The sequence below is a fragment of the Danio aesculapii genome, chromosome 4, assembly GCF_903798145.1.
Source record: "Danio aesculapii chromosome 4, fDanAes4.1, whole genome shotgun sequence".
NCBI lineage: Eukaryota > Metazoa > Chordata > Actinopteri > Cypriniformes > Danionidae > Danio > Danio aesculapii.
Window position 1 is genome coordinate 8276380 of NC_079438.1, and position 22960 is coordinate 8299339.

At 39.7% G+C, this 22960-nt stretch overlaps 1 protein-coding gene, 1 long non-coding RNA gene and 6 other non-coding genes across 8 annotated transcripts in view; 4 read left to right on the top strand and 4 right to left on the bottom strand.

Annotated features, from left to right (window-relative positions):
* LOC130222030 (gastrula zinc finger protein XlCGF57.1-like) overlaps window positions 1–22960 on the bottom strand; it is a 142463-nt gene that overhangs the window by 90544 nt on the left and 28959 nt on the right. The window lies entirely within an intron of this gene.
* trnap-agg (transfer RNA proline (anticodon AGG)) lies at window positions 1276–1347 on the top strand. Its single transcript has one exon. It is a non-coding gene; the product is annotated as a tRNA-Pro (tRNA).
* Window positions 2412–2484, bottom strand: trnar-ucg (transfer RNA arginine (anticodon UCG)). The gene has a single exon. It is a non-coding gene; the product is annotated as a tRNA-Arg (tRNA).
* trnap-agg (transfer RNA proline (anticodon AGG)) lies at window positions 2935–3006 on the top strand. Its single transcript has one exon. It is a non-coding gene; the product is annotated as a tRNA-Pro (tRNA).
* Window positions 4073–4145, bottom strand: trnar-ucg (transfer RNA arginine (anticodon UCG)). Its single transcript has one exon. It is a non-coding gene; the product is annotated as a tRNA-Arg (tRNA).
* trnap-agg (transfer RNA proline (anticodon AGG)) lies at window positions 4596–4667 on the top strand. The gene has a single exon. It is a non-coding gene; the product is annotated as a tRNA-Pro (tRNA).
* On the top strand, window positions 6257–6328 carry trnap-agg (transfer RNA proline (anticodon AGG)). The gene has a single exon. It is a non-coding gene; the product is annotated as a tRNA-Pro (tRNA).
* Window positions 19539–20685, bottom strand: LOC130222284 (uncharacterized). Its single transcript, XR_008836416.1, has 4 exons — window positions 20286–20685; window positions 19980–20182; window positions 19824–19886; window positions 19539–19726 (listed from the first exon to the last, which is right to left on the bottom strand). It is a non-coding gene; the product is annotated as an uncharacterized LOC130222284 (long non-coding RNA).

The window sequence follows — 22960 nt, forward strand, 5'->3', positions numbered from 1 at the left end:
TCATAATAGGTAATATGCATGGCAATGCAGGAAGTTAATGACATGCAAACACATCTCAAGAAGGTTTTCACAGCTACCGTGTTTCATCCACCAAACATTGCTCCCAAATTGAAGTGCGACCTTCAAAGACAACCCAGATGGGACTTGAACCAACAATCCCAAGCCCCGGAGGCTGATGCCTTCTCCCTTAGGCCACTGGGCCATTTCGCCAATCATTTGTCATGGATTTTTTGTATGCCTTTAACAAGATGCCAACGCATGGAAAACTGCACTTTAGGATCTCGATGCCAGTTTGCATTCCGTCAAATAAGATGTGTGCAACTAATGGTCAAACATTTTCTTTGTGCAATCATCCACATTCGTGTCTCATTGGTCCTGGGGTGTGGTTCTCGCGTATGGTGTGACTGGTCTTGAGTTTCAAATTCCAGACAAGGCCACTCTTATTAACTTGAAATCACAACCTTTCTGCAGCTATTTTCTTGTTTGCATTTCATCATCATTCACCTAATAAGAGACCATTAGTTGAAAGCCACGGGGTACTTGAAGTCAAGATCTCCATTACCAAAGCTTAGCGGAACCATTTAGGTTTGTAACGTGACAGTGAGATTCAAGCAAGATTGGATGAATCTTATTTGAAGTGTGCAGCAAGTCTGAGAATTCGAAGCTAACTATTGTCCTCAGATCATCACGCCTAAGTTTTGAGAAGACCAGTCGGAATTGTTTCACACAACTTAAATGTAACCCAACAAAGACAACCCAGATGAGACTTGAACCCACAATCCCCAGCTTTGAAGGCTGATGCCTTATCCATTAGGCCACTGGGTCAACACTAGCCTTTGTCATATCTGATGTATGGCTCAGGAAGTTCTTGTTACTCAGAAAACAGTACTTTAGGATCCCTATGCCATATTGCATTCAGACGATCTGGTGTGTACACCTAATGACAAAACAGCTTCTCTGAGGAGTTTTCCATTGTCATGTCTTTTTGACCTAAGGGTATGAACCTAGCTTTTTAAAGGTAACATTGGATTGTCTTGCACAGTCAACTTAAAAGGAACTGCATCAAAGACAACCCAGTTGGTACTTTAAACCCACAATCCCCAGCTTCGAAGGCTGGTGCCTTATCCATTAGGCCACTGAACTGTTTCATACTTACTGTGAACTGTAATATGCCTCCAGGGAGTTGCTGACACACGTAACAAAAACAACATGAACAAAGAGTAGAGTGGATCGGTCTCACAGAATTTTTTGTGGCACTGCAGACTGCTTCTACAGGGCTCGTTGGTCTAGGGGTATGATTCTCGCTTAGGGTGCGAGAGGTCCCGGGTTCAAATCCCGGACGAGCCCTACGACAGTCATAGAAAAAGCAGCGGTGCTCTCTATCCAAGGTGTTTCTATGTTAATTGTAGCAGCTTTTGCTGTGAGTTTAGTTAATGAACATTTAGTGGACTTCTGATCTAAATCAGTCTAACATGTACAATTATACAGACAAAAAAGGAGCGGCAATGATTCGGTTGTTAGATTTGTTTATGGATCTTGAACAACCCACCAGCTTTATATGTAAGCACCATTTTTGTCTTTGTACACAGTCTCTTCTCTGTAGGCACCATGCAGGATTCAAAATGGCCTTTCGCGTTAGGTATCTCGTTACCCTTTTAGTCATAATAGGTAATATGCATGGCAATGCAGGAAGTTAATGACATGCAAACACATCTCAAGAAGGTTTTCACAGCTACCGTGTTTCATCCACCAAACATTGCTCCCAAATTGAAGTGCGACCTTCAAAGACAACCCAGATGGGACTTGAACCAACAATCCCAAGCCCCGGAGGCTGATGCCTTCTCCCTTAGGCCACTGGGCCATTTCGCCAATCAGTTGTCATGGATTTTTTGTATGCCTTTAACAAGATGCCAACGCATGGAAAACTGCACTTTAGGATCTCGATGCCAGTTTGCATTCCGACAAATAAGATGTGTACAACTAATGGTCAAACATTTTCTTTGTGCAATCATCCACATTCGTGTCTCATTGGTCCTGGGGTGTGGTTCTCGCGTATGGTGTGACTGGTCTTGAGTTTCAAATTCCAGACAAGGCCACTCTTATTAACTTGAAATCACAACCTTTCTGCAGCTATTTTCTTGTTTGCATTTCATCATCATCCACCTAACAAGAGACCATTAGTTGAAAGCCACGGGGTACTTGAAGTCAAGATCTCCATTACCAAAGCTTAGCGGAACCATTTAGGTTTGTAACGTGACAGTGAGATTCAAGCAAGATTGGATGAATCTTATTTGAAGTGTGCAGCAAGTCTGAGAATTCGAAGCTAACTATTGTCCTCAGATCATCACGCCTAAGTTTTGAGAAGACCAGTCGGAATTGTTTCACACAACTTAAATGTAACCCAACAAAGACAACCCAGATGGGACTTGAACCCACAATTCCCAGCTTCGAAGGCTGATGCCTTATCCATTAGGCCACTGGGTCAACACTAGCCTTTGTCATATCTGATGTATGGCTCAGGAAGTTCTTGTTACTCAGAAAACAGTACTTTAGGATCCCTATGCCATATTGCATTCAGACGATCTGGTGTGTACACCTAATGACAAAACAGCTTCTCTGAGGAGTTTTCCATTGTCATGTCTTTTTGACCTAAGGGTATGTACCTAGCTTTTTAAAGGTGACATTGGATTGTCATGCACAGTCAACTTAAAAGGAACTGCATCAAAGACAACCCAGTTGGTACTTTAAACCCACAATCCCCAGCTTCGAAGGCTGGTGCCTTATCCATTAGGCCACTGAACTGTTTTATACTTACTGTGAACTGTAATATGCCTCCAGGGAGTTGCTGACACACGTAACAAAAACAACATGAACAAAGAGTAGAGTGGATCGGTCTCACAGAATTTTTTGTGGCACTGCAGACTGCTTCTACAGGGCTCGTTGGTCTAGGGGTATGATTCTCGCTTAGGGTGCGAGAGGTCCCGGGTTCAAATCCCGGACGAGCCCTACGACAGTCATAGAAAAAGCAGCGGTGCTGTGCTATCCAAGGTGTTTCTATGTTAATTGTAGCAGCTTTTGCTGTGAGTTTAGTTAATGAACATTTAGTGGACTTCTGATCTAAATCAGTCTAACATGTACAATTATACAGACAAAAAAAGGAGCGGCAATGATTCGGTTGTTAGATTTGTTTATGGATCTTGAACAACCCACCAGCTTTATATGTAAGCACCATTTTTGTCTTTGTACACAGTCTCTTCTCTGTAGGCACCATGCAGGATTCAAAATGGCCTTTCGTGTTAGGTATCTCGTTACCCTTTTAGTCATAATAGGTAATATGCAAGGCAATGCAGGAAGTTAATGACATGCAAACACATCTCAAGAAGGTTTTCACAGCTACCATGTTTCATCCACCAAACATTGCTCCCAAATTGAAATGCGACCTTCAAAGACAACCCAGATGGGACTTGAACCAACAATCCCAAGCCCCGGAGGCTGATGCCTTCTCCCTTAGGCCACTGGGCCATTTTGCCAATCATTTGTCATGGATTTTTTGTATGCCTTCAACAAGATGCCAACGCATGGAAAACTGCACTTTAGGATCTCGATGCCAGTTTGCATTCCGTCAAATAAGATGTGTGCAACTAATGGTCAAACATTTTCTTTGTGCAATCATCCACATTCGTGTCTCATTGGTCCTGGGGTGTGGTTCTCGCGTATGGTGTGACTGGTCTTGAGTTTCAAATTCCAGACAAGGCCACTCTTATTAACTTGAAATCACAACCTTTCTGCAGCTATTTTCTTGTTTGCATTTCATCATCATCCACCTAACAAGAGACCATTAGTTGAAAGCCACGGGGTACTTGAAGTCAAGATCTCCATTACCAAAGCTTAGCGGAACCATTTAGGTTTGTAACGTGACAGTGAGATTCAAGCAAGATTGGATGAATCTTATTTGAAGTGTGCAGCAAGTCTGAGAATTCGAAGCTAACTATTGTCCTCAGATCATCACGCCTAAGTTTTGAGAAGACCAGTCGGAATTGTTTCACACAACTTAAATGTAACCCAACAAAGACAACCCAGATGGGACTTGAACCCACAATCCCCAGCTTCGAAGGCTGATGCCTTATCCATTAGGCCACTGGGTCAACACTAGCCTTTGTCATATCTGATGTATGGCTCAGGAAGTTCTTGTTACTCAGAAAACAGTACTTTAGGATCCCTATGCCATATTGCATTCAGACGATCTGGTGTGTACACCTAATGACAAAACAGCTTCTCTGAGGAGTTTTCCATTGTCATGTCTTTTTGACCTAAGGGTATGAACCTAGCTTTTTAAAGGTAACATTGGATTGTCTTGCACAGTCAACTTAAAAGGAACTGCATCAAAGACAACCCAGTTGGTACTTTAAACCCACAATCCCCAGCTTCGAAGGCTGGTGCCTTATCCATTAGGCCACTGAACTGTTTTATACTTACTGTGAACTGTAATATGCCTCCAGGGAGTTGCTGACACACGTAACAAAAACAACATGAACAAAGAGTAGAGTGGATCGGTCTCACAGAATTTTTTGTGGCACTGCAGACTGCTTCTACAGGGCTCGTTGGTCTAGGGGTATGATTCTCGCTTAGGGTGCGAGAGGTCCCGGGTTCAAATCCCGGACGAGCCCTACGACAGTCATAGAAAAAGCAGCGGTGCTGTGCTATCCAAGGTGTTTATATGTTAATTGTAGCAGCTTTTGCTGTGAGTTTAGTTAATGAACATTTAGTGGACTTCTGATCTAAATCAGTCTAACATGTACAATTATACAGACAAAAAAAGGAGCGGCAATGATTCGGTTGTTGGATTTGTTTATGGATCTTGAACAACCCACCAGCTTTATATGTAAGCACCATTTTTGTCTTTGTACACAGTCTCTTCTCTGTAGGCACCATGCAGGATTCAAAATGGCCTTTCGCGTTAGGTATCTTGTTACCCTTTTAGTCATAATAGGTAATATGCATGGCAATGCAGGAAGTTAATGACATGCAAACACATCTCAAGAAGGTTTTCACAGCTACCGTGTTTCATCCACCAAACATTGCTCCCAAATTGAAATGCGACCTTCAAAGACAACCCAGATGGGACTTGAACCAACAATCCCAAGCCCCGGAGGCTGATGCCTTCTCCCTTAGGCCACTGGGCCATTTCGCCAATCGTTTGTCATGGATTTTTTGTATGCCTTCAACAAGATGCCAACGCATGGAAAACTGCAGTTTAGGATCTCTATGCCAGTTTGCATTCCGACAAATAAGATGTGTACAACTAATGGTCAAACATTTTCTTTGTGCAATCATCCACATTCGTGTCTCATTGGTCCTGGGGTGTGGTTCTCGCGTATGGTGTGACTGGACTTGAGTTTCAAATTCCAGACAAGGCCACTCTTATTAACTTGAAATCACAACCTTTCTGCAGCTATTTTCTTGTTTGCATTTCATCATCATCCACCTAACAAGAGACCATTAGTTGAAAGCCACGGGGTACTTGAAGTCAAGATCTCCATTACCAAAGCTTAGCGGAACCATTTAGGTTTGTAACGTGACAGTGAGATTCAAGCAAGATTGGATGAATCTTATTTGAAGTGTGCAGCAAGTCTGAGAATTCGAAGCTAACTATTGTCCTCAGATCATCACGCCTAAGTTTTGAGAAGACCAGTCGGAATTGTTTCACACAACTTAAATGTAACCCAACAAAGACAACCCAGATGGGACTTGAACCCACAATTCCCAGTTTCGAAGGCTGATGCTTTATCCATTAGGCCACTGGGTCAACACTAGCCTTTGTCATATCTGATGTATGGCTCAGGAAGTTCTTGTTACTCAGAAAACAGTACTTTAGGATCCCTATGCCATATTGCATTCAGACGATCTGGTGTGTACACCTAATGACAAAACAGCTTCTCTGAGGAGTTTTCCATTGTCATGTCTTTTTGACCTAAGGGTATGAACCTAGCTTTTTAAAGGTAACATTGGATTGTCTTGCACAGTCAACTTAAAAGGAACTGCATCAAAGACAACCCAGTTGGTACTTTAAACCCACAATCCCCAGCTTCGAAGGCTGATGCCTTATCCATTAGGCCACTGAACTGTTTTATACTTACTGTGAACTGTAATATGCCTCCAGGGAGTTGCTGACACACGTAACAAAAACAACATGAACAAAGAATAGAGTGGATCGGTCTCACAGAATTTTTTGTGGCACTGCAGACTGCTTCTACAGGGCTCGTTGGTCTAGGGGTATGATTCTCGCTAAGGGTGCGAGAGGTCCTGGGTTCAAATCCCGGACGAGCCCTACGACAGTCATAGAAAAAGCAGCGGTGCTGTGCTATCCAAATTGTTTCTATGCTTTTGCTGTGAGTTTAGTTAATGAACATTTAGTGGACTTCTGATCTAAATCAGTCTAACATGTACAATTATATATGTCATGATGCAGTGTGATTTATTTTTTCCGGACAATTCTGTTATTGCTTTTTGATGACAATGGTGACTCGTTCTTCTCGCCTATTTTTCTTTTTCATGGATGATGATATATCATCGTGTTCTGCAGATAAAGCCTTGTTAAACTGTATATAATGTTTGTTACCAGCTTACGTATAAGTCATAGTTCAAATAATGTTTATTCCATTTATTTTTTTTTTGTTTGTTGTATGTAGTGATGATATAAATACAACTATGAGGTTGTGTAGTAAAACATGGGGAGGGATTGTATAAAGGAAGAAGGAAGCTTGCAACTGTTTTTGGTTGGAGATATGTATGATGTAGATGTTCTTGCCTACATCGTTTGTTGGAGTTATGTGTGTGGGTTAGGAGGGCGAGGGTAGGTGTTTTTTTTGTTTGTTTTTTTTTTCTCTTCTGCGGGAGCCAGATAAATTTTTTGTGACAAATAGTATTTAATGTCTTCTGTGTTCAGTGGCACACCTACTGGTGTATTTACATTCTCCAGCTGGAATGTCAAAGGGCTTAACTCTCCTATAAAACGTGATAAAGTTCTCAACCATTTGAAGCAGCTAAACCTAAAAAAGCTTTTATCCAAGAAACTCATCTTACAAGTGCTGACAAATGTCACCCCTAGCACTTCAGCTGGTATTATATGGGAAGCTTGTAAAGCCTTTCTGAGGGGAGAAATCCTATCTTATTCAGCACATCAGAGGAAAAAGGTATCTGAACAGAAGTCTTCTTTAATTTAAATATCTAGCGGAGCTTCAATCCAGAATGGAAACCTCACCTACTCTAGATTTGTCTAAGAAACTACTTACAACAAAAACTGAATTTGACCTGCTGACAATGAATGAGGCCACTGAAGCGCTTCATAAAAGCCGATATAATTACTATGAATTTGGTGACAAACCTAGTAAACTATTAGCACACCAGCTACGTCAGTCCTCTGCCCTAAACTATTTAACTTCTCCGGACCCACAATTGACCCACTTCTCATTAACAACCAATTTAGAAATTTCTACAACTCCTTGTACACCTCAGAAAGCCTTAACGAAGAATCACACCTTGATAGTTTTTTCAATAATCTTGATATTCCCCTTATCGATTCTGATTTGGCCTTAAAATTGGATGATCCCATCACTCTCGATGAAGTTAAGACAACGCTGAGCCTTTTGCAAATTGGAAAGTGCCCAGGTCCTGATGGGTTTCCAGCGGAATTTTTTTTTAGAACATCACCTCTTTAGAAACTATCACCCCTTATTCTGAACATGTTTAATGAATCTTACAAATCTGGTATACTTCCTCAAACTCTACGCCAAGCCTCTATCTCTTTAATCCATAAAAAAGATAAGGACCCCCTTCAGTGTAATAATTATCGTCCCATTTCTCTACTGTGTGCAGATGGAAAAGTATTTGCTAAGATACTAGCATGTCGCTTGGAACCACGACTACTGGCTATAATCTCCCCAGATCAAACTGGTTTCATTAAAAATAGGCAGTCTTTTCATAACCTCAGACGTCTCTTCAACATTCTTTACACTAGCCCACATAAAAAGACTCCAGAGTTAATTATATACATGGACGCTGAAAAGGCTTTTGACAGAGTTGAGTAGGATATTTTTTTATTTTATACTCTTAAAATTTGGAATAGATGATTATTTTATATCTTGGATAAAGCTTTTGTATACTTCCCCTTTAGCCTGCGTACGCACAAACAATTACTATTCAAAATACTTCCCTCTTGGGAGAGGAACAAGGCAAGGATGCCCACTCTCACCTCCCTTGTTCGCTCTGGCTATCGAACCTCTAGCCATTGCCCAAAAAAGCAATCCCACCCCCCTCCCTTGGCCTCCAGCTCCACATTCAAACAAAAACTCCAGCCCTACTCTTTCAGCCTACTCTAGCAACACCTTAGGAACCACCTAGCAACAGGTTAGCAACTGCTTGGCAACACCTTAGCAACTGCCTAGCAATACCTAAGCAACCAACTAGCAACACCTTAGCAACCAACTAGCAACACCTTAGCAACCAACTAGCAACAACTTAGCAGAGGTGTATAAAGTACTAGAGACCCAGACTTAAGTAAAAGTACAGGCACTCTAGCAAAAAGTGACTTGAGTAGAAGTTGAAGTGCTCTTGAAGTACTAAAGTATTCAAAAATGTTTGTACTTATGTATTGCAAGTAGTTTATTTCAAAATGTACTACTCAAGTACTGAAAGTAAAAGTACAAGTATTGTGTAATGTAGTTATTAAAGAATGCAGTCAAAAGACATCATATTGTTTTGTTTATTTTAAATATCCTTTTTTGGGGCACGTGATTAAGCAGAACGAAAAGAAACATGGCTTACAATACTGTTTTTCTCTCGCGCTTGAACTACAGATCTGGCAGATTATAACAGCTTTAAAGAGCCCATATTATACATGAAATAGGGTCATATTTAGGTTGTAAGGGTCTCCAACAACAGTCTAATATGCATGCAAGGTCAAAAAACACTTTGATGGTCTTATAATCTGCATTTATTTTTACCTAATTATCCCAGCGACTCCCATATGAATCGTTCAGCGATTCATTTGTTCCCAAACCCCTCCTCAGTGCGAAGCTAATCTGCGCTGATTGGACCGATGACAGCCTGCTGCGATTGGTCGACACGGACAAGGCTTCAGCGCGAGAGTGAAATACCCAGCTGCTAATCTACAATATAAAAGTAGTCACAGTGCATACACGCTTCATAGTGGATTTTGGCTGCCAGTGGGTGAATGTAAACACAGACGATGGACTAGAAAATACTGACGACTAACTATTTTATTGAGCAAAAAGTCCAAGAACTGGCGAGGAGGTCACAGTCTTCTTGCTCTTTTCACACACACACACACACGCACACACACACACAGGGCCTGCGCGTCCATAGAGGACCGGCTGAATAGAAAGGGCGCGGCGCTCAGTTATATCCGCGAATACCCGTGCGTAACACACACGAGGAGACACACACACACACACAGAGGGCCGGCGCGTCCATAGAGGAGCAGCTGAATAGAGAGGGCGCGGCGCTCAGTTATATCCGCGAATACCCGTGCGTTACACACACGAGGAGACACAGACACACACACACACACACAGGGCCGGCGCGTCCATAGAGGAGCGGCGCTCAGTTATATCCGCGAATACCCGTGCGTTACACACACGAGGAGACACAGACACACACACACACAGGGCCGGCGCGTCCATAGAGGAGCGGCGCTCAGTTATATCCGCGAATACCCGTGCGTTACACACACGAGGAGACACAGACACACACACACACAGGGCCGGCGCGTCCATAGAGGAGCGGCGCTCAGTTATATCCGCGAATACCCGTGCGTTACACACACGAGGAGACACAGACACACACAGGGCCGGCGCGTCCATAGAGGAGCGGCGCTCAGTTATATCCGCGAATACCCGTGCGTTACACACACGAGGAGACAATAATGTTGAGCTGAAATATTTTGAAACTTGTCCGTTGCATGTGTGTAAACAGCTGACGATCCGTAATCAAAGCGGCACGCGTCGCGTTTTCAACGTGGCTTTACACGCGATATGAAAATATAAAGAGTTAACCTGATACAGCACACGCAGTTACAAGTAACAAAACACAACTAAATACATAATTTGCAAGCTAGAGTAAACGAGGCAATAATTTTAATCGCACTTACTTACACTTGTGAAATGGGGGTGTAAACTGATCCATGATGCACTGATCCATGTTCTGACAGTCTATACTGATCCTTCCTTTAACAAACTGAAGAAGTCTTCTTTGAAAGCATATAGTTTTCAGAAGCACTCAGAACTGCTCAAGGCTGGGCTATATTGCTGATGTTTCATCTTTGAGTAGACCGTCCATAATATCCATCTGCACAGCGTGACTTCATTCCACCGGTGTCTGTGTGTGTCTCTGTGTGTGTGTGAGACCTTTTTTTTCTGTTAGTGGGCGGGGCCGCAGGTTTCAAATCTCCCGGGTTTGCGCGCCCAACTACTTGTGTTTCGTAGCTGCGTCATCGCGAAACACCTAATGACTCGTTATCAAGACGACTCGTTTGAAGCACTATGAGTCGACTCTTTTATAGATGAATCAATAGTTTTAAACACTGTACACTTACAGATTTAAGCCTTAGCTGGATATTTCACTTCACTTAGAGCTATGTTACACACTACATGGAAGGGCATTTTCAAAAATCCATAATATGGGCTCTTTAAATGGCAAATACTTGTGTACCAGCATTAGCACAATTGTAAGAAATTGATATTTGATTGTTTGTTTTTTGTAGATATATGATGGATGTCAATAGTTTCTATAGTACAAGAACTCAAATCGTCAGACCCTTTTACCAGAAAATCCCTTCACTCATGAGATAATTCAGCATGTTCACTCACATGCATAGTCTCTCTCTTTCTCATCTATGGCGGCAAATCAATGCCAATATTAATCGAGCGCAGCGGTGATGTTTGCGCGCGAGGAGAAGTGAACCGTGAGCAGAATACAGATCTACACGCGAGAAAACTACAGCTCGCGAGCGCACAGGGGATCTTCACGCGCGCGCTCAACTGATCCAGCGCGAAGAAAACAAGTCCCGCGCGCGCACCTCATCATCTGTGCGCACGATGTACGCTCTCGCGAGCGAGGTCATGCCTACATCTCTCCGCTCGCTCGCTGGTTCTTCTCTCTGCTCGCGCGAAACATTTTGGAATTTTGTCAGTCCTGGGGCGGGACTTGGTTCGCTTGTTATCTCTAATGCTATTGGCTACCTTCCCTTTTCCGGAAGTTAGTCGGGATTGGACGCTTTGATGATCAATTAAGACCTCAGGCGGGGAAATCCATAACGTCGGGTCACCGTGGCGTTGAATTAACGTTAGAAGATGGAAAATCAAAAAGAGGTATGTGGTGGTGATTATTACCATGTAATGTTTACTTTGCTTACGTGTTTGGATACTGAAAGTGTTCAAATTAGCTTACCTTAATTAGATTTCTGTTTGCTTCACGAACCCAGTTAACATTGACTCGTTTTTAGATGTAACATTAATATATGGCACTATTTATTTCTTATAACTGTTAGTTCAGTTACATTACCTTACATATACTGATTTTATGTCATATACTGTACATGCAGTATATACACGTGCTATTTTAGACCTTAGATTTATTATTGTTTTTTCTATTGAACACAGGCAGAGTTGCAGAATGCGGCCAGGCATGTCGTTAATCTTTTGCGTAATGCTCTCGCTGCAACCGAATCAAGCTGTTCCTCACCGGGGATGAGTAAGTTAATTGTGTTGTGCTCATTTAGTTTTGAATTGAGACAATATAGACTATTTCTATTTATTTCTGCAGACGAAGGTCAGGTTCAGAGAGAGCAGGGCAGCAGGGTCCAGTCTGCAGTTAGAGCGCAGCAAAGTTTATCTGCACCAGGGACAGTGGACCACAGTATGGCAAGGTTTGCATCTCTTAAAGCAGCCAGCATTATATGTAATTTCTTCTGTCATTTTAAGTGAATCATCTTAAAGAGATAGGTTACCTAAAATAAACATTTATACACTCTTTTAAGTGATTCCATACCTTTGAGTTTCTTCTGTTGAACTCAAAATACTCAAGATATTTTGAAAAATGTTAGAAACTTGTAACCATTTTTGTCTATAGTATGAAAAACAAATACTATAAATGTAAATGGTTACAGGTTTACAACATATTTCAAAATAGCATGTGTTCAACAGATGAAAGAAATTCAAACAGGTTTTAAACAAGTGTAATTAAATGATGACACATTTTTTTTTAGTTTTGGGTGAACTTCCACTTTAATACTGGAAAACAAAAGCAGCACAGTAGCAGCCCTTATGTACCATAATTTAAGCATAAATCTAAAGGATAACTCAGATGTTGCAATTGTCCAGAGAATGTCACTTTAGATGAGCAGAGCCCACCTGGATTATTCTTTAAAACTTATTAAATATATGGCTGACATATTATTATGCTTTTTCTTTCAGAGCATTTCCTGGTTTGTTTAAGGGTCGAAAAACCCCTACAGCAAATGCCAAAAAAAGACCCAGCAGGTCAACACCAGTGCAGTTTTTTTGATAAACAAGAGCACTGATAGAACCCCAAAGGCCTCCGATGAGTTAACTCCTTTACAGGCTGGATTAGGACGGAGGACTGTTGCCATCCCAGAAGATGCAAATCACTCAGAGGTTAGACATTTCAAGTTTTTACATACTGTACAGAGAATGGGAATATTGCAGAGCAACGAATTTAAAGAATTTTGAACATGGTAGTCTGGATCTCATTGACCTTTCATATATACACTGGTTTGCTATAACATGTAACTGCTCGCACCACAAATAAAGAAGAAAATTATATATTGAAATATGAAGTCATTGCGACAGCTTATTCATACCCTGTCATTTAAGGACAAGCTAATTTATTTATTTGATCCACTCCCTCTGCATCTGTGCTCAGCTTCTGTAGTAGTAGTTCTCTGCAAAGTGTGGAGTGTTAGGTGTTCCTCCTGTAAGAGAACACTGAGGGGGCCCTTTTTAAAGTTACAATTAATTCATCTAAAAGCTGGTATAGTTGTATTTAAAGGGATATTTCACCCAAACATGAAAATTATTTCATTAATTACTCGCACTCCACAATTACTCACTTGTTATTCCAAACCTGTAAGAGCCCTGTTTGAAACACTGACATCTTATAGACTATTTTAACAATGTGTACAATGTTTCTGGAGCTTCACCAAATTTGTACCTTTACTCTCTATGGGAGGGTCAGAGATCTCTTGATTTTGGAGATCTTGCAGGTTTGGAAGTACATAACTATCTCCAAGTAGTATGTAATTTTTAAAGAAAATTGATTATCACTACACAATATTTTATTACTATATATAAGATTTGTTTTAAAGCTTAATGTTTTTGCATGTTTACCCACCAGATATCCAAACTACTTACAGAGACATATACAAAAATGGCATCTTTGGAAGGAGCCTGGATGCTATAAAGCTGTTGGTAAGGTTGCTAGGTTGATTTAAAAATAAAGTTTCACTATGACTTGATATCAACAAATGCAGATGTCTTTACACTGAATTGATACTTTGAGTGTTATTTATGCTTTAGTACTTTCATGTTAACATTAACTATTCAGTTCCTGAGTGAAATTTTTAAAAAAAATCTGATGAGGCTTCTAATAATTTTTACTCAGGTGGGTCAGGTCAGCGGAAGTTAAATGTTGTCCCACCAGAAGCTGAAGGATATACAGGATCCTACATCATTAAAACGGCAGGAGGAAAGGGCTGTCTGTATATCCTGCCATTACAGAACAGTCTAGATATCTCCCCTTTACCCTATTCATCAAAAGAATTTGAAAAAATGCCTAAAGCACGATGTGCTAAATGCTTTACCGACATGCCAATTCAACTGCTGGCTATGCATGTTCAGGAGTGTGAGACAGGGATATGCATTGATAGCAGTGATTGTGAATCGGTAAACTTCATAATCTTTTTAAAATTTTAATTGTTTTATTTATTTTAACACATAAAACTAGATATTAAAGTTTGAGGACAAACTTTATGGTGGCTTGAAAAGCCGAGTCTGAATTAGCATGTTACTAGCATGAATTAGCAAGTAACTAGCATGATTCTAACATAAATTAGCATGTAACTAGCATGACTCTAGCATGAATTAGCATGTTACTAGCATGATTCTAGCATAAATTAGCATGTTACTAGCATGTTTCTAGCATGAGTTAGCATGTTACTAGCATGTTTCTAGCATGAATTAGCATGTTACTAGCATGATTCTAGCATGAATTAGCATGTTACTACCATGTTTCTAGCATGAATTAGCATGTTACTAGCATGTTTCTAGCATGATTTAGCATGTTATTAGCATGCTTCTAGCATGAATTAGCATGTTTCTAGCATGAATCAGCATGTTATTAGCATGATTCTAGCATGAATTAGCATGTTACTAGCATGATTCTAGCATGAATTATCATGTTACTAGCATGTTTCTAGCATGAATTAGCATGTTACTAGCATGAATTAGCATGTTACTAGCATGATTCTAGCATGAATTAGCATGTTATTAGCATGATTCTAGCATGAATTAGCATGTTACTAGCATGATTCCAGCATGAATTAGCATGTTACTAGCATGATTCTAGCATGAATTAGCATGTTACTAGCATGATTCTAGCATGGATTAGCATGTAACTAGCATGATTCTAGCATGAATTAGCATGGTACTAGCATGTTTCTAGCATGAATTAGCATGTTACTAGCATGATTCTAGCATGAATTAGCATGTTACTAGCTTGTTTCTAGCATGATCTAGCATGTTACTAGCATGATTCTAGCATGAATTAGCATGTTACTATCATGTTTCTAGCATGAATTAGCATGTTACTAGCATGATTCTAGCATGAATTAGCATGTTACTAGCATGATTCTAGCATGAATTAGCATGTTATTAGCATGATTCTAGCATGAATTAGCATGTTACTAGCATGATTCTAGCATGAATTAGCATGTTAGTAGCATGATTCTAGCATGAATTAGCATGTTACTAGCATGATTCTAGCATGGATTAGCATGTAACTAGCATGATTCTAGCATGAATTAGCATGTTACTAGCATGTTTCTAGCATGAATTAGCATGTTACTAGCATGATTCTAACATGAATTAGCATGTTACTAGCATGATTCTAGCATGAATTAGCATGTTGTTAGCATGATTCTAGCATGAATTAGCATGTAACTAGCATGTTTCTAGCATGAATTAGCATGTTACTAGCATGTTTCTAGCATGAATTAGCATGTTGTTAGCATGATTCTAGCATGAATTAGCATGTTTTTAGCATCATTCTAGCATGAATTAGCATGTTACTAGCATGATTCTAGCATGGATTAGCATGTTACTAGCATGATTCTAGCATGGATTAGCATGTTACTAGCATGATTCTAGCATGAATTAGCATGTTACTACCATGATTCTAGCATGGATTAGCATGTTACTAGCATGATTCTAGCATGGATTAGCATGTTACTAGCATGATTCTAGCATGAATTAGCATGTTACTAGCATGTTTCTAGCATGAATTAGCATGTAACTAGCATGATTCTAGCATTAATTAGCATGTAACTAGCATGTTACTAGCATGATTCTAGCATGAATCAGCTTGTTTCTAGCATGAATTAGCATGTTGTTAGCATGATTCTAGCATGAATTAGCCTGTTACTAGCATGACTAGCATGTCACTATAGTGTTGCTAGCACCTTTCTAGCAAGATTAGCATGTCAGTAGGAAGTTTAAACTGTTAGCATGTGTTAGAAAAGCTAGTCAGTCTCTGGGACAGTTGCTAGGGTGCTGAAATTGGTTGCTAGGGAGTGGCTAGTAAGTTTAAAGGTAATCAGTGATTGGCTGCTGGCTAGACTGAGTTGAATGAGGCCAGACTCTAGTCTGTAGGACAGTCTGATGCAGAGTTATGAGCTCACAAAGGTTGATCCAATGTTAAGTAAATGGGAGTCTTTTACAATGGAAGTCTATGGGACAGTTGCTAGGGTGCTGTAAGTGGTTGCTAGGGAGTGGCTAGTAAGTTAAAAAGTCATCAGTTATTGGCTGCTGGCTAGACTGAGTTAAATGAGTCCAGTTAGAAGTCTGTAGGACAGTCTGATGCAGAGTTATGAGCTCACAAAGTTTGACCCAATGTTAAGTCAATGGGACTTTTGGGATTTTTCTGGGTCGTTTTTCGGAAAACCCAAGGTCGGATCAGTTAGAAAAGATATAGCAACCCGAGTCAGACCAGTTTGAAGGTTTGACGAAAGTTTGAAGTATGTAGCTTGAAAGGCCTAGGAGGAGATACACTTAGAAATTAGTCTCAGAAGAATAAGAAGAAGAAGAAGAAGAAGAAGAAGAAGAAGAAGAATAAGTTTAAGATAGATAACAGTATGCTGGCTTTTCAAGCCACCATAATTAGTCATATTTCATGAAATATTGGTCAATTATTTTTAATACACAGTTACTGTTTAATTTGTCTCAGGACCCTAAAGTGCCACCCATTTCTACAAAAGTGAATCAATCCAGTGTCAATGTAGGTTGTTCAGTACCATCATTCCAGATTAACATACTAAAACTGCAAAACTCTTTTATCAATACCTAATTTTTATATGATAAACACATCAGGAACAAGCTAATTGTTTATTTGTTAGTTTGTACCATACAGTTATTTTGGATTGTTTAGCATAAACAATGTCTCTTTTTAAATCTACATATAAGGACACCAAAGACCCTGACACTGAAGTTCCATCAACATCCACTAAATTGGATACATTTAGTGGTAATGTAAGTAGTAATTTAATGTTGCATTACATAAAATACAATAAATTTTTTTTTTTTGGGTGGGGGGGGGGGGTAGGTCTCTCAAAATTAAATCTTATATCATTTATATATGTTTATATCCACAGTTCGAGGATGAATTGGATACTGTTAATTCATTTGTGTCAGTGATGGATCCAATGGTAATGTTGATGATTGCAGTGCTTAAATGTTTAAATCAGAGGTCACCAAGCTCAGTTATGGAGAACCGGTGTCCTGCAGACATGTTCAGGTGTGATTTATTAGGGATGGAGCTAAACTCTGCAGGATACCAGCCCTTGAGTAACAAGTTTGGTGACCTCTTTTAATTTGAAAAATTTGTACATTTCATTTTCAGCTTTTTGCATATGACTTATTATTGTAAAAAATGCATTTATAATTGTATTGATATATGCTGTCATTAGTTCATGTTCTTGTATTTACTAACATGTACTAATAATGAACGATACTTGTACAAAACTTATTAATCATAGTTCAGCATTAACTAATGCATTATCAACATTCAAATTCATGCTGGCTAACGTTAGCTAACGCACTCATTTGACATGAACTAACAATGAACAACTTTACTTTCATCAATGTTAACATATATGAATCAATACTGTAATAAATGTAGTGTTCATTGTTTGTTCATACAACCTTATTATAAATTGTTACCTTTTGTTTTCTGCATTGTTTTTTTCTGTTAGGTATCTTGTCCAGTGTGTTCTGGCATGTATTCACAAGACTACATTGAAGTACACGCGAGCACCTGTGGGGAAAGGTTATAAATATTGCTTTTTTTTTTTTTTTAATGCTTTGCGGCTTTAATTGAGTTTTGGTTTGTGCAATGTAGTGATATATTTTTATTTAATTTTATATAACATCTCTAGATGTGAAAATAGACCAAACATGGATTTGGACATTACTGTGCAAAAGCCAGACAAGCAAAGCAGGTGCTGTCAAGTTAGCTAATCTTTTACTTATATGTTTGTTTGTTTACTTGCCTTGGACAAAAAAAAAAACTAAATAATGCATCTATTTAACTTAATTTTTTTAGCATTACAGAAGTAATCCACAAACTCAAAGAAGCAATAGATCCTACAACTATTTTCAGTGTCTGCGTCACAAGGGAGGACATGTTTAATCGAGGCTTGATGCAATGGAAACGTCAGAAGAAGTCTTCTCCAAAGAATCCCCTCAGAGTAACATTCATTGGAGAGCCTGGGATAGACAGTGGTGCCCTTATGAAAGAATTCTTGACAGGTATGTTTTAGTTTTCCTCATATGAATTTATTTGTGTTTTATAAAATATAGTCAGCATTTTATTTTTCCAAGGCTTTGTTTATTAGTATTAGTATTCATTTTTTAGTATTGGAAGTATTCTACCACAGATTTTCAGAACGACAATTATAGGTATATTTAATAGCATCATATACTAGATTTTGTTTTAAATGTATTCTTTGCCAATTCATCAACTGCCCTTTTTCATTTTAGGACAATTGGTGAAATCATGGCTGTAAGCATTACACAAGATGGCAATCCCCCTAACTTTTTTCAGGAGTGGATCTACAATTTCATCTCTTCTGGGGACATTGATAAAGATCAGTTGTCAAAGGCTACAGTTACAGATGCAGATCTGCTAGACCTCATCGAAAAGGTTTTAATTTAAATACTATCCACAGTACTTGTCAAATGTTTGTAAACATAATAATTTGTTTACGTTTTCTCACCAACAAGGCTGCGTTTGTGTGCTCAAATAATATTGCACAGCTTAATTTTATTTTGTCAAAAGAAATGCATTTAGTTCATAATACCTTTATGATAATCAATGTTGAAAAATCAGTCTTTTATAATAATACATTACCATATACTTTTAGAATGTTTGCGTTCCATTAAATTGGTCTTTATATACAGTTGTTTTGTTAAAACCACTTAACCAGCACCCCTATTTTTAAACATTTTCCAAAAAACGCCATTCCCAAATAAAAATGCATGTAGCTTTTTAACCCTGAGGTCTATTTTCACAAATGTGGTCTTGTTTAAAACTAGACACTTAAATGTTTATTATTTAGGAGTTAAAATGACCCAAAAGTTGTATAGCGTTATAGTAAAATATGGTTAAATATAGAAAAACATTACTCGCGACTTTGTTTAAAAGATTTCACTTATGAAAAAATGGATGTTGATTGAATGGTAATGGTTTAAAAACACTAAAAACATCAAGATGTATGTATGCCCATGTTGTAATTCAAATTTGAGGATGATACTCCCAAAAATGGGGTTTCTGTAAGCATTTATTTAAAAAATGTCTAGGCATCCTTTTAAAAAGACCATTTGGAGACTCCAAGTGGACACCTGGTAACCAAGTGCCCAAATGAGTCAAAAATACATAACACAAACATGCAAATTGATTCAGAACTGCTCTGCCCACCAAATCAGGAGGAAAAGACAAGAAAAAAACTATTTCAGATCAACAATTGTGGCGTTAACTTATTTGTTTACCTGGTGTCCATTTGGCAACTCCAACTGGTACAATAGTCAACGCCTAGACTAGTCTTTTGTAAAAAAAAATTTTATTGAAATCAAATGTTGCATTTTAGTTTTTGAAAGCTTTTATTTCTAGATAATTCAAGGAAACCTTTAAAAATGGCTATTTGGAGACTCCCAATGATATTAGATACTACATACTGTACATATGCATTTGAAAAAAACTTGATGAATTTAGGGAAAACAAACACTTGAAGAAATTTAAAAAAATTATTACAATTTTTGTTACAGCAAAATATTAATTTTAATGTTTGATCAACAATGCAACTATTTACACTAAAGACAATACAGAGGTTGGCTGTCTATCCAACTGGAAACCAAAGACGCTGAAAGACATGAGAGCGAGATAGAGAGAAAGTTAGAAAGTGTGTAAGCACAATAAATCAAATGTGGAATACTGTGATGTGACGTGTAAGTACTTACCTAGTACTGCCTCATGTCAGCATTTTATGTGCTCTTCAACAGTGCAGACTCACAAGACATCCACTGCAACAAAGGAAACAGAGACAGAAAAACTGTAAAAGCAGAACAAATCAACTTTGTAACTATGTATAGATGTGTACATGTGTGAGTACTTACCTAGGACTACCTCGTGCCACATTTTCTTCAACAACCCAGACTCCGAAGAAACCCATGCGGAAAAAAGGAAACAGAGACAGAAAAAGTGTGTAAGTAAAACAAATCAACTTTGTAACACTGTGTATAATTGTGAGTGTGTAAGTATACTGCCTCATGCCAGCCTGTCACACTTTTTTCAACAATGCAGAATCTGAAGATCCACACTGTAAAAAAGGAAACACAGACAGCCAATGTAAAAAAAAAACTAAAGTAATGTTAACAAATTGAATCCACTATTACCAGAGAAAACACAAGATCAAAACTTACTGGATGTGGATTGTTGTTCATCCCCTAACTTCTTGGAACTGCATTTCTCAGGGTCTGAACTCCACCTATACTTGAAAAAATTCTTGAACAACTATTAGCTTTGAACACTTTGAACAATATAAAGTGCAAATAAAAATGGAACATGACAGACTAAATACCACACACTAATCAATATTTCCCCTCCCTTCGATGCCATGTCATTGTAGCAGTCCCGTTTCGGAAGGAAACACAGCGGCACCTCACATGTTGCACACATGACTGGCGTCTTCTGATGGCAAAGTCTGCACTTTCGTCGTCCAGAAGTGCTGTCATCCGAGATGTGCTTCGGATTGTGGCAGATGGTAGATGGAGTTGGGATTGCAGCTCTGCCTGATTCCAAACCTGAGAGCTCCATAACAAGGGTTTCCCTGAATGCTTTCTGGGTCAGGGGTCTTTCCTTCTTTGCTCTGGCTAGTTGCTGATGCAAAATGAAGGCATTGACAACAGCAATGTCTACAAAGTGGTAAAAGAAGGATCGTTACCACTTCCGTGTCTTATGAAGCACTTTGTAGTAACCAATGAGGGCATCTGACATGTCCACTCCCCCCATGAACCTGTTGTAGTCCAGCACAGCAACAGGGACTGGCACATGCACAATAGACGTCACCTCCATATGCTTTGTGGTAAGTGGAGCACATCAGCGCTTCCCGGGTGTCTTTCCATTCCACAAACAGCAGGTCATCCTCTCTGATCCATCGCAATGACCCTCGTGGAGCATTCGGTGGCAGCTTATTGGTGGCCGTCTTTGGGAAACCAATCCTGTTTGAACGAATGGTGCCACATGCCAAAATCCTCTTAGAGAGGAGGTCTCTGAAAAGCTTGGGAATGGTGTAAAAGTTGTCCACGTACAGCTTATAACCAGTGCTCAGATACTTTTCATCTATGAGTGCCATGACAGACTCCTAGCTCAGCCCATTCGGAGATGACATGCGCTTGCCTTCTTACACAAAGAACACCGATGTATAACCACACTGGGAATCTGCCAAAACAAAAAGCTTGTAGCCCCATTTAGTGGGTTTGTTCTTCATGTACTGCTTGAGCTCAGACCTCGCCTTGGATGCCACCATCCTTTCATCTATGGAGATGTTTTGACCAGGATGAAAAAATGCTTTGCAGGCATCCCTAATGTTGTCATACAGAGGCTTGATCTTCCCCAAGCGGTCATAGGCTGCGGTTCCCTGCTTTCCTTCGTTTACTTCATCATCCTGAGGATCGCTAAGATGGAGAGCATTAGCAATGTTCAGAAACGTCCTACAGGACATGATCCTTGCAGGAAGGGGAACACTGTACACGCCAGACCTCCTCCAATAGTCTGTCAAAGCACTACCCTTCCTACACTTCAAGAACTGTACTCTTCCAGAGTGAGTAAAAGGGCTCGCAAAATCCCTCTGGACGCCTCACACCCAGCACACTATCTGTTCGAACTGTTACCGTCTGGTCGCCTCTTCAGAGCACCAAGCACAAAAACAGCCAGACACAGGAAAAGTTTCTTTCCTCAGGCTGTCTACCTTATGAACAGTTAAATATCCCCCTACTGTGCAATAAATATTTTCTCATACGCACTTGTACACAGCACCTTATAACATTATACAATGCAATACTTTCTACATTCGCACTTGTACACAGCACCTTATAACCTGTATATTTATAACAATCTGTACATACAACTCATCCAGATTTCTTGACTAACCGCATCTGTTTAATGTTTATCATTTTGTTTTTATTTTATTTATTTATTTTTTTCCATATTTATTTTGTGTTGTCACTTGTCACTTTATGTACACTGGAAGCTTCTGTAGCCAAAACAAATTCCTTGTGTGTGTGAAGCACACTTGGCAATAAAACTGATTCTGACCTTCATGAGACCCATGAAAATCACAAGCGCCAGGTAAGACTTCATGTCTTCCACAGAGATACTTTTCCATGACTTGTCTGTTTCCTGGCGATGTTTGCTTGCATAGGCATTAGAGTGTTGCATGATGGTCTGCAACACAGATGGAGTACAAAAAAGCTGGAACAACTGCAGCGGTGTGTATCTGTCAGTTGTCACCAACTGTGGCCCAGGTTCACGAGCAGGCCTGAACACAGGCTGGGGAGGCCCACTGTCATCTTCATCCACATCCTTCCATCTTTCATGTGAGGTGCCAGGGGACACATCAGACACTGACTGGCATCTGCTCCCGCTCCCCCTCCCTCTACTCCTCCCCCTCCCCCTCCCTCTCCCCCTCCCCTCGAAAAGAGTCGTTACTGATTACTTCATCTTGAAATGATCTTTGTAAACAATGGGAGTATTTTTCGTTTTTCCCAAATTTTTCCATTGTTTTGGATCAAAAGCTGGGATGCATTTTGGAGTCGTCCTCGCTGATCAGAAATACAGGAGATAAAACGTAAGTATTGCGGTGAACTTTGCACGTGTTTAAATGGGCGGTCCTTCGTGATTTCATTTAACCCTTTCCTCTGTGGTACATTGATTTGAAAAACAAGCTCAGAACATGAATCTTGAGGTTTATAGCTTTCTAACGATGCATAGGTTTTGACACAAGGTTGTATATATTTACGGAACAAAGGTCATAAATCATATAGACACGCCCAGCCACGCCCCCAGCGGACTGTGAACGGGCCCCTGCTTGCAAAGG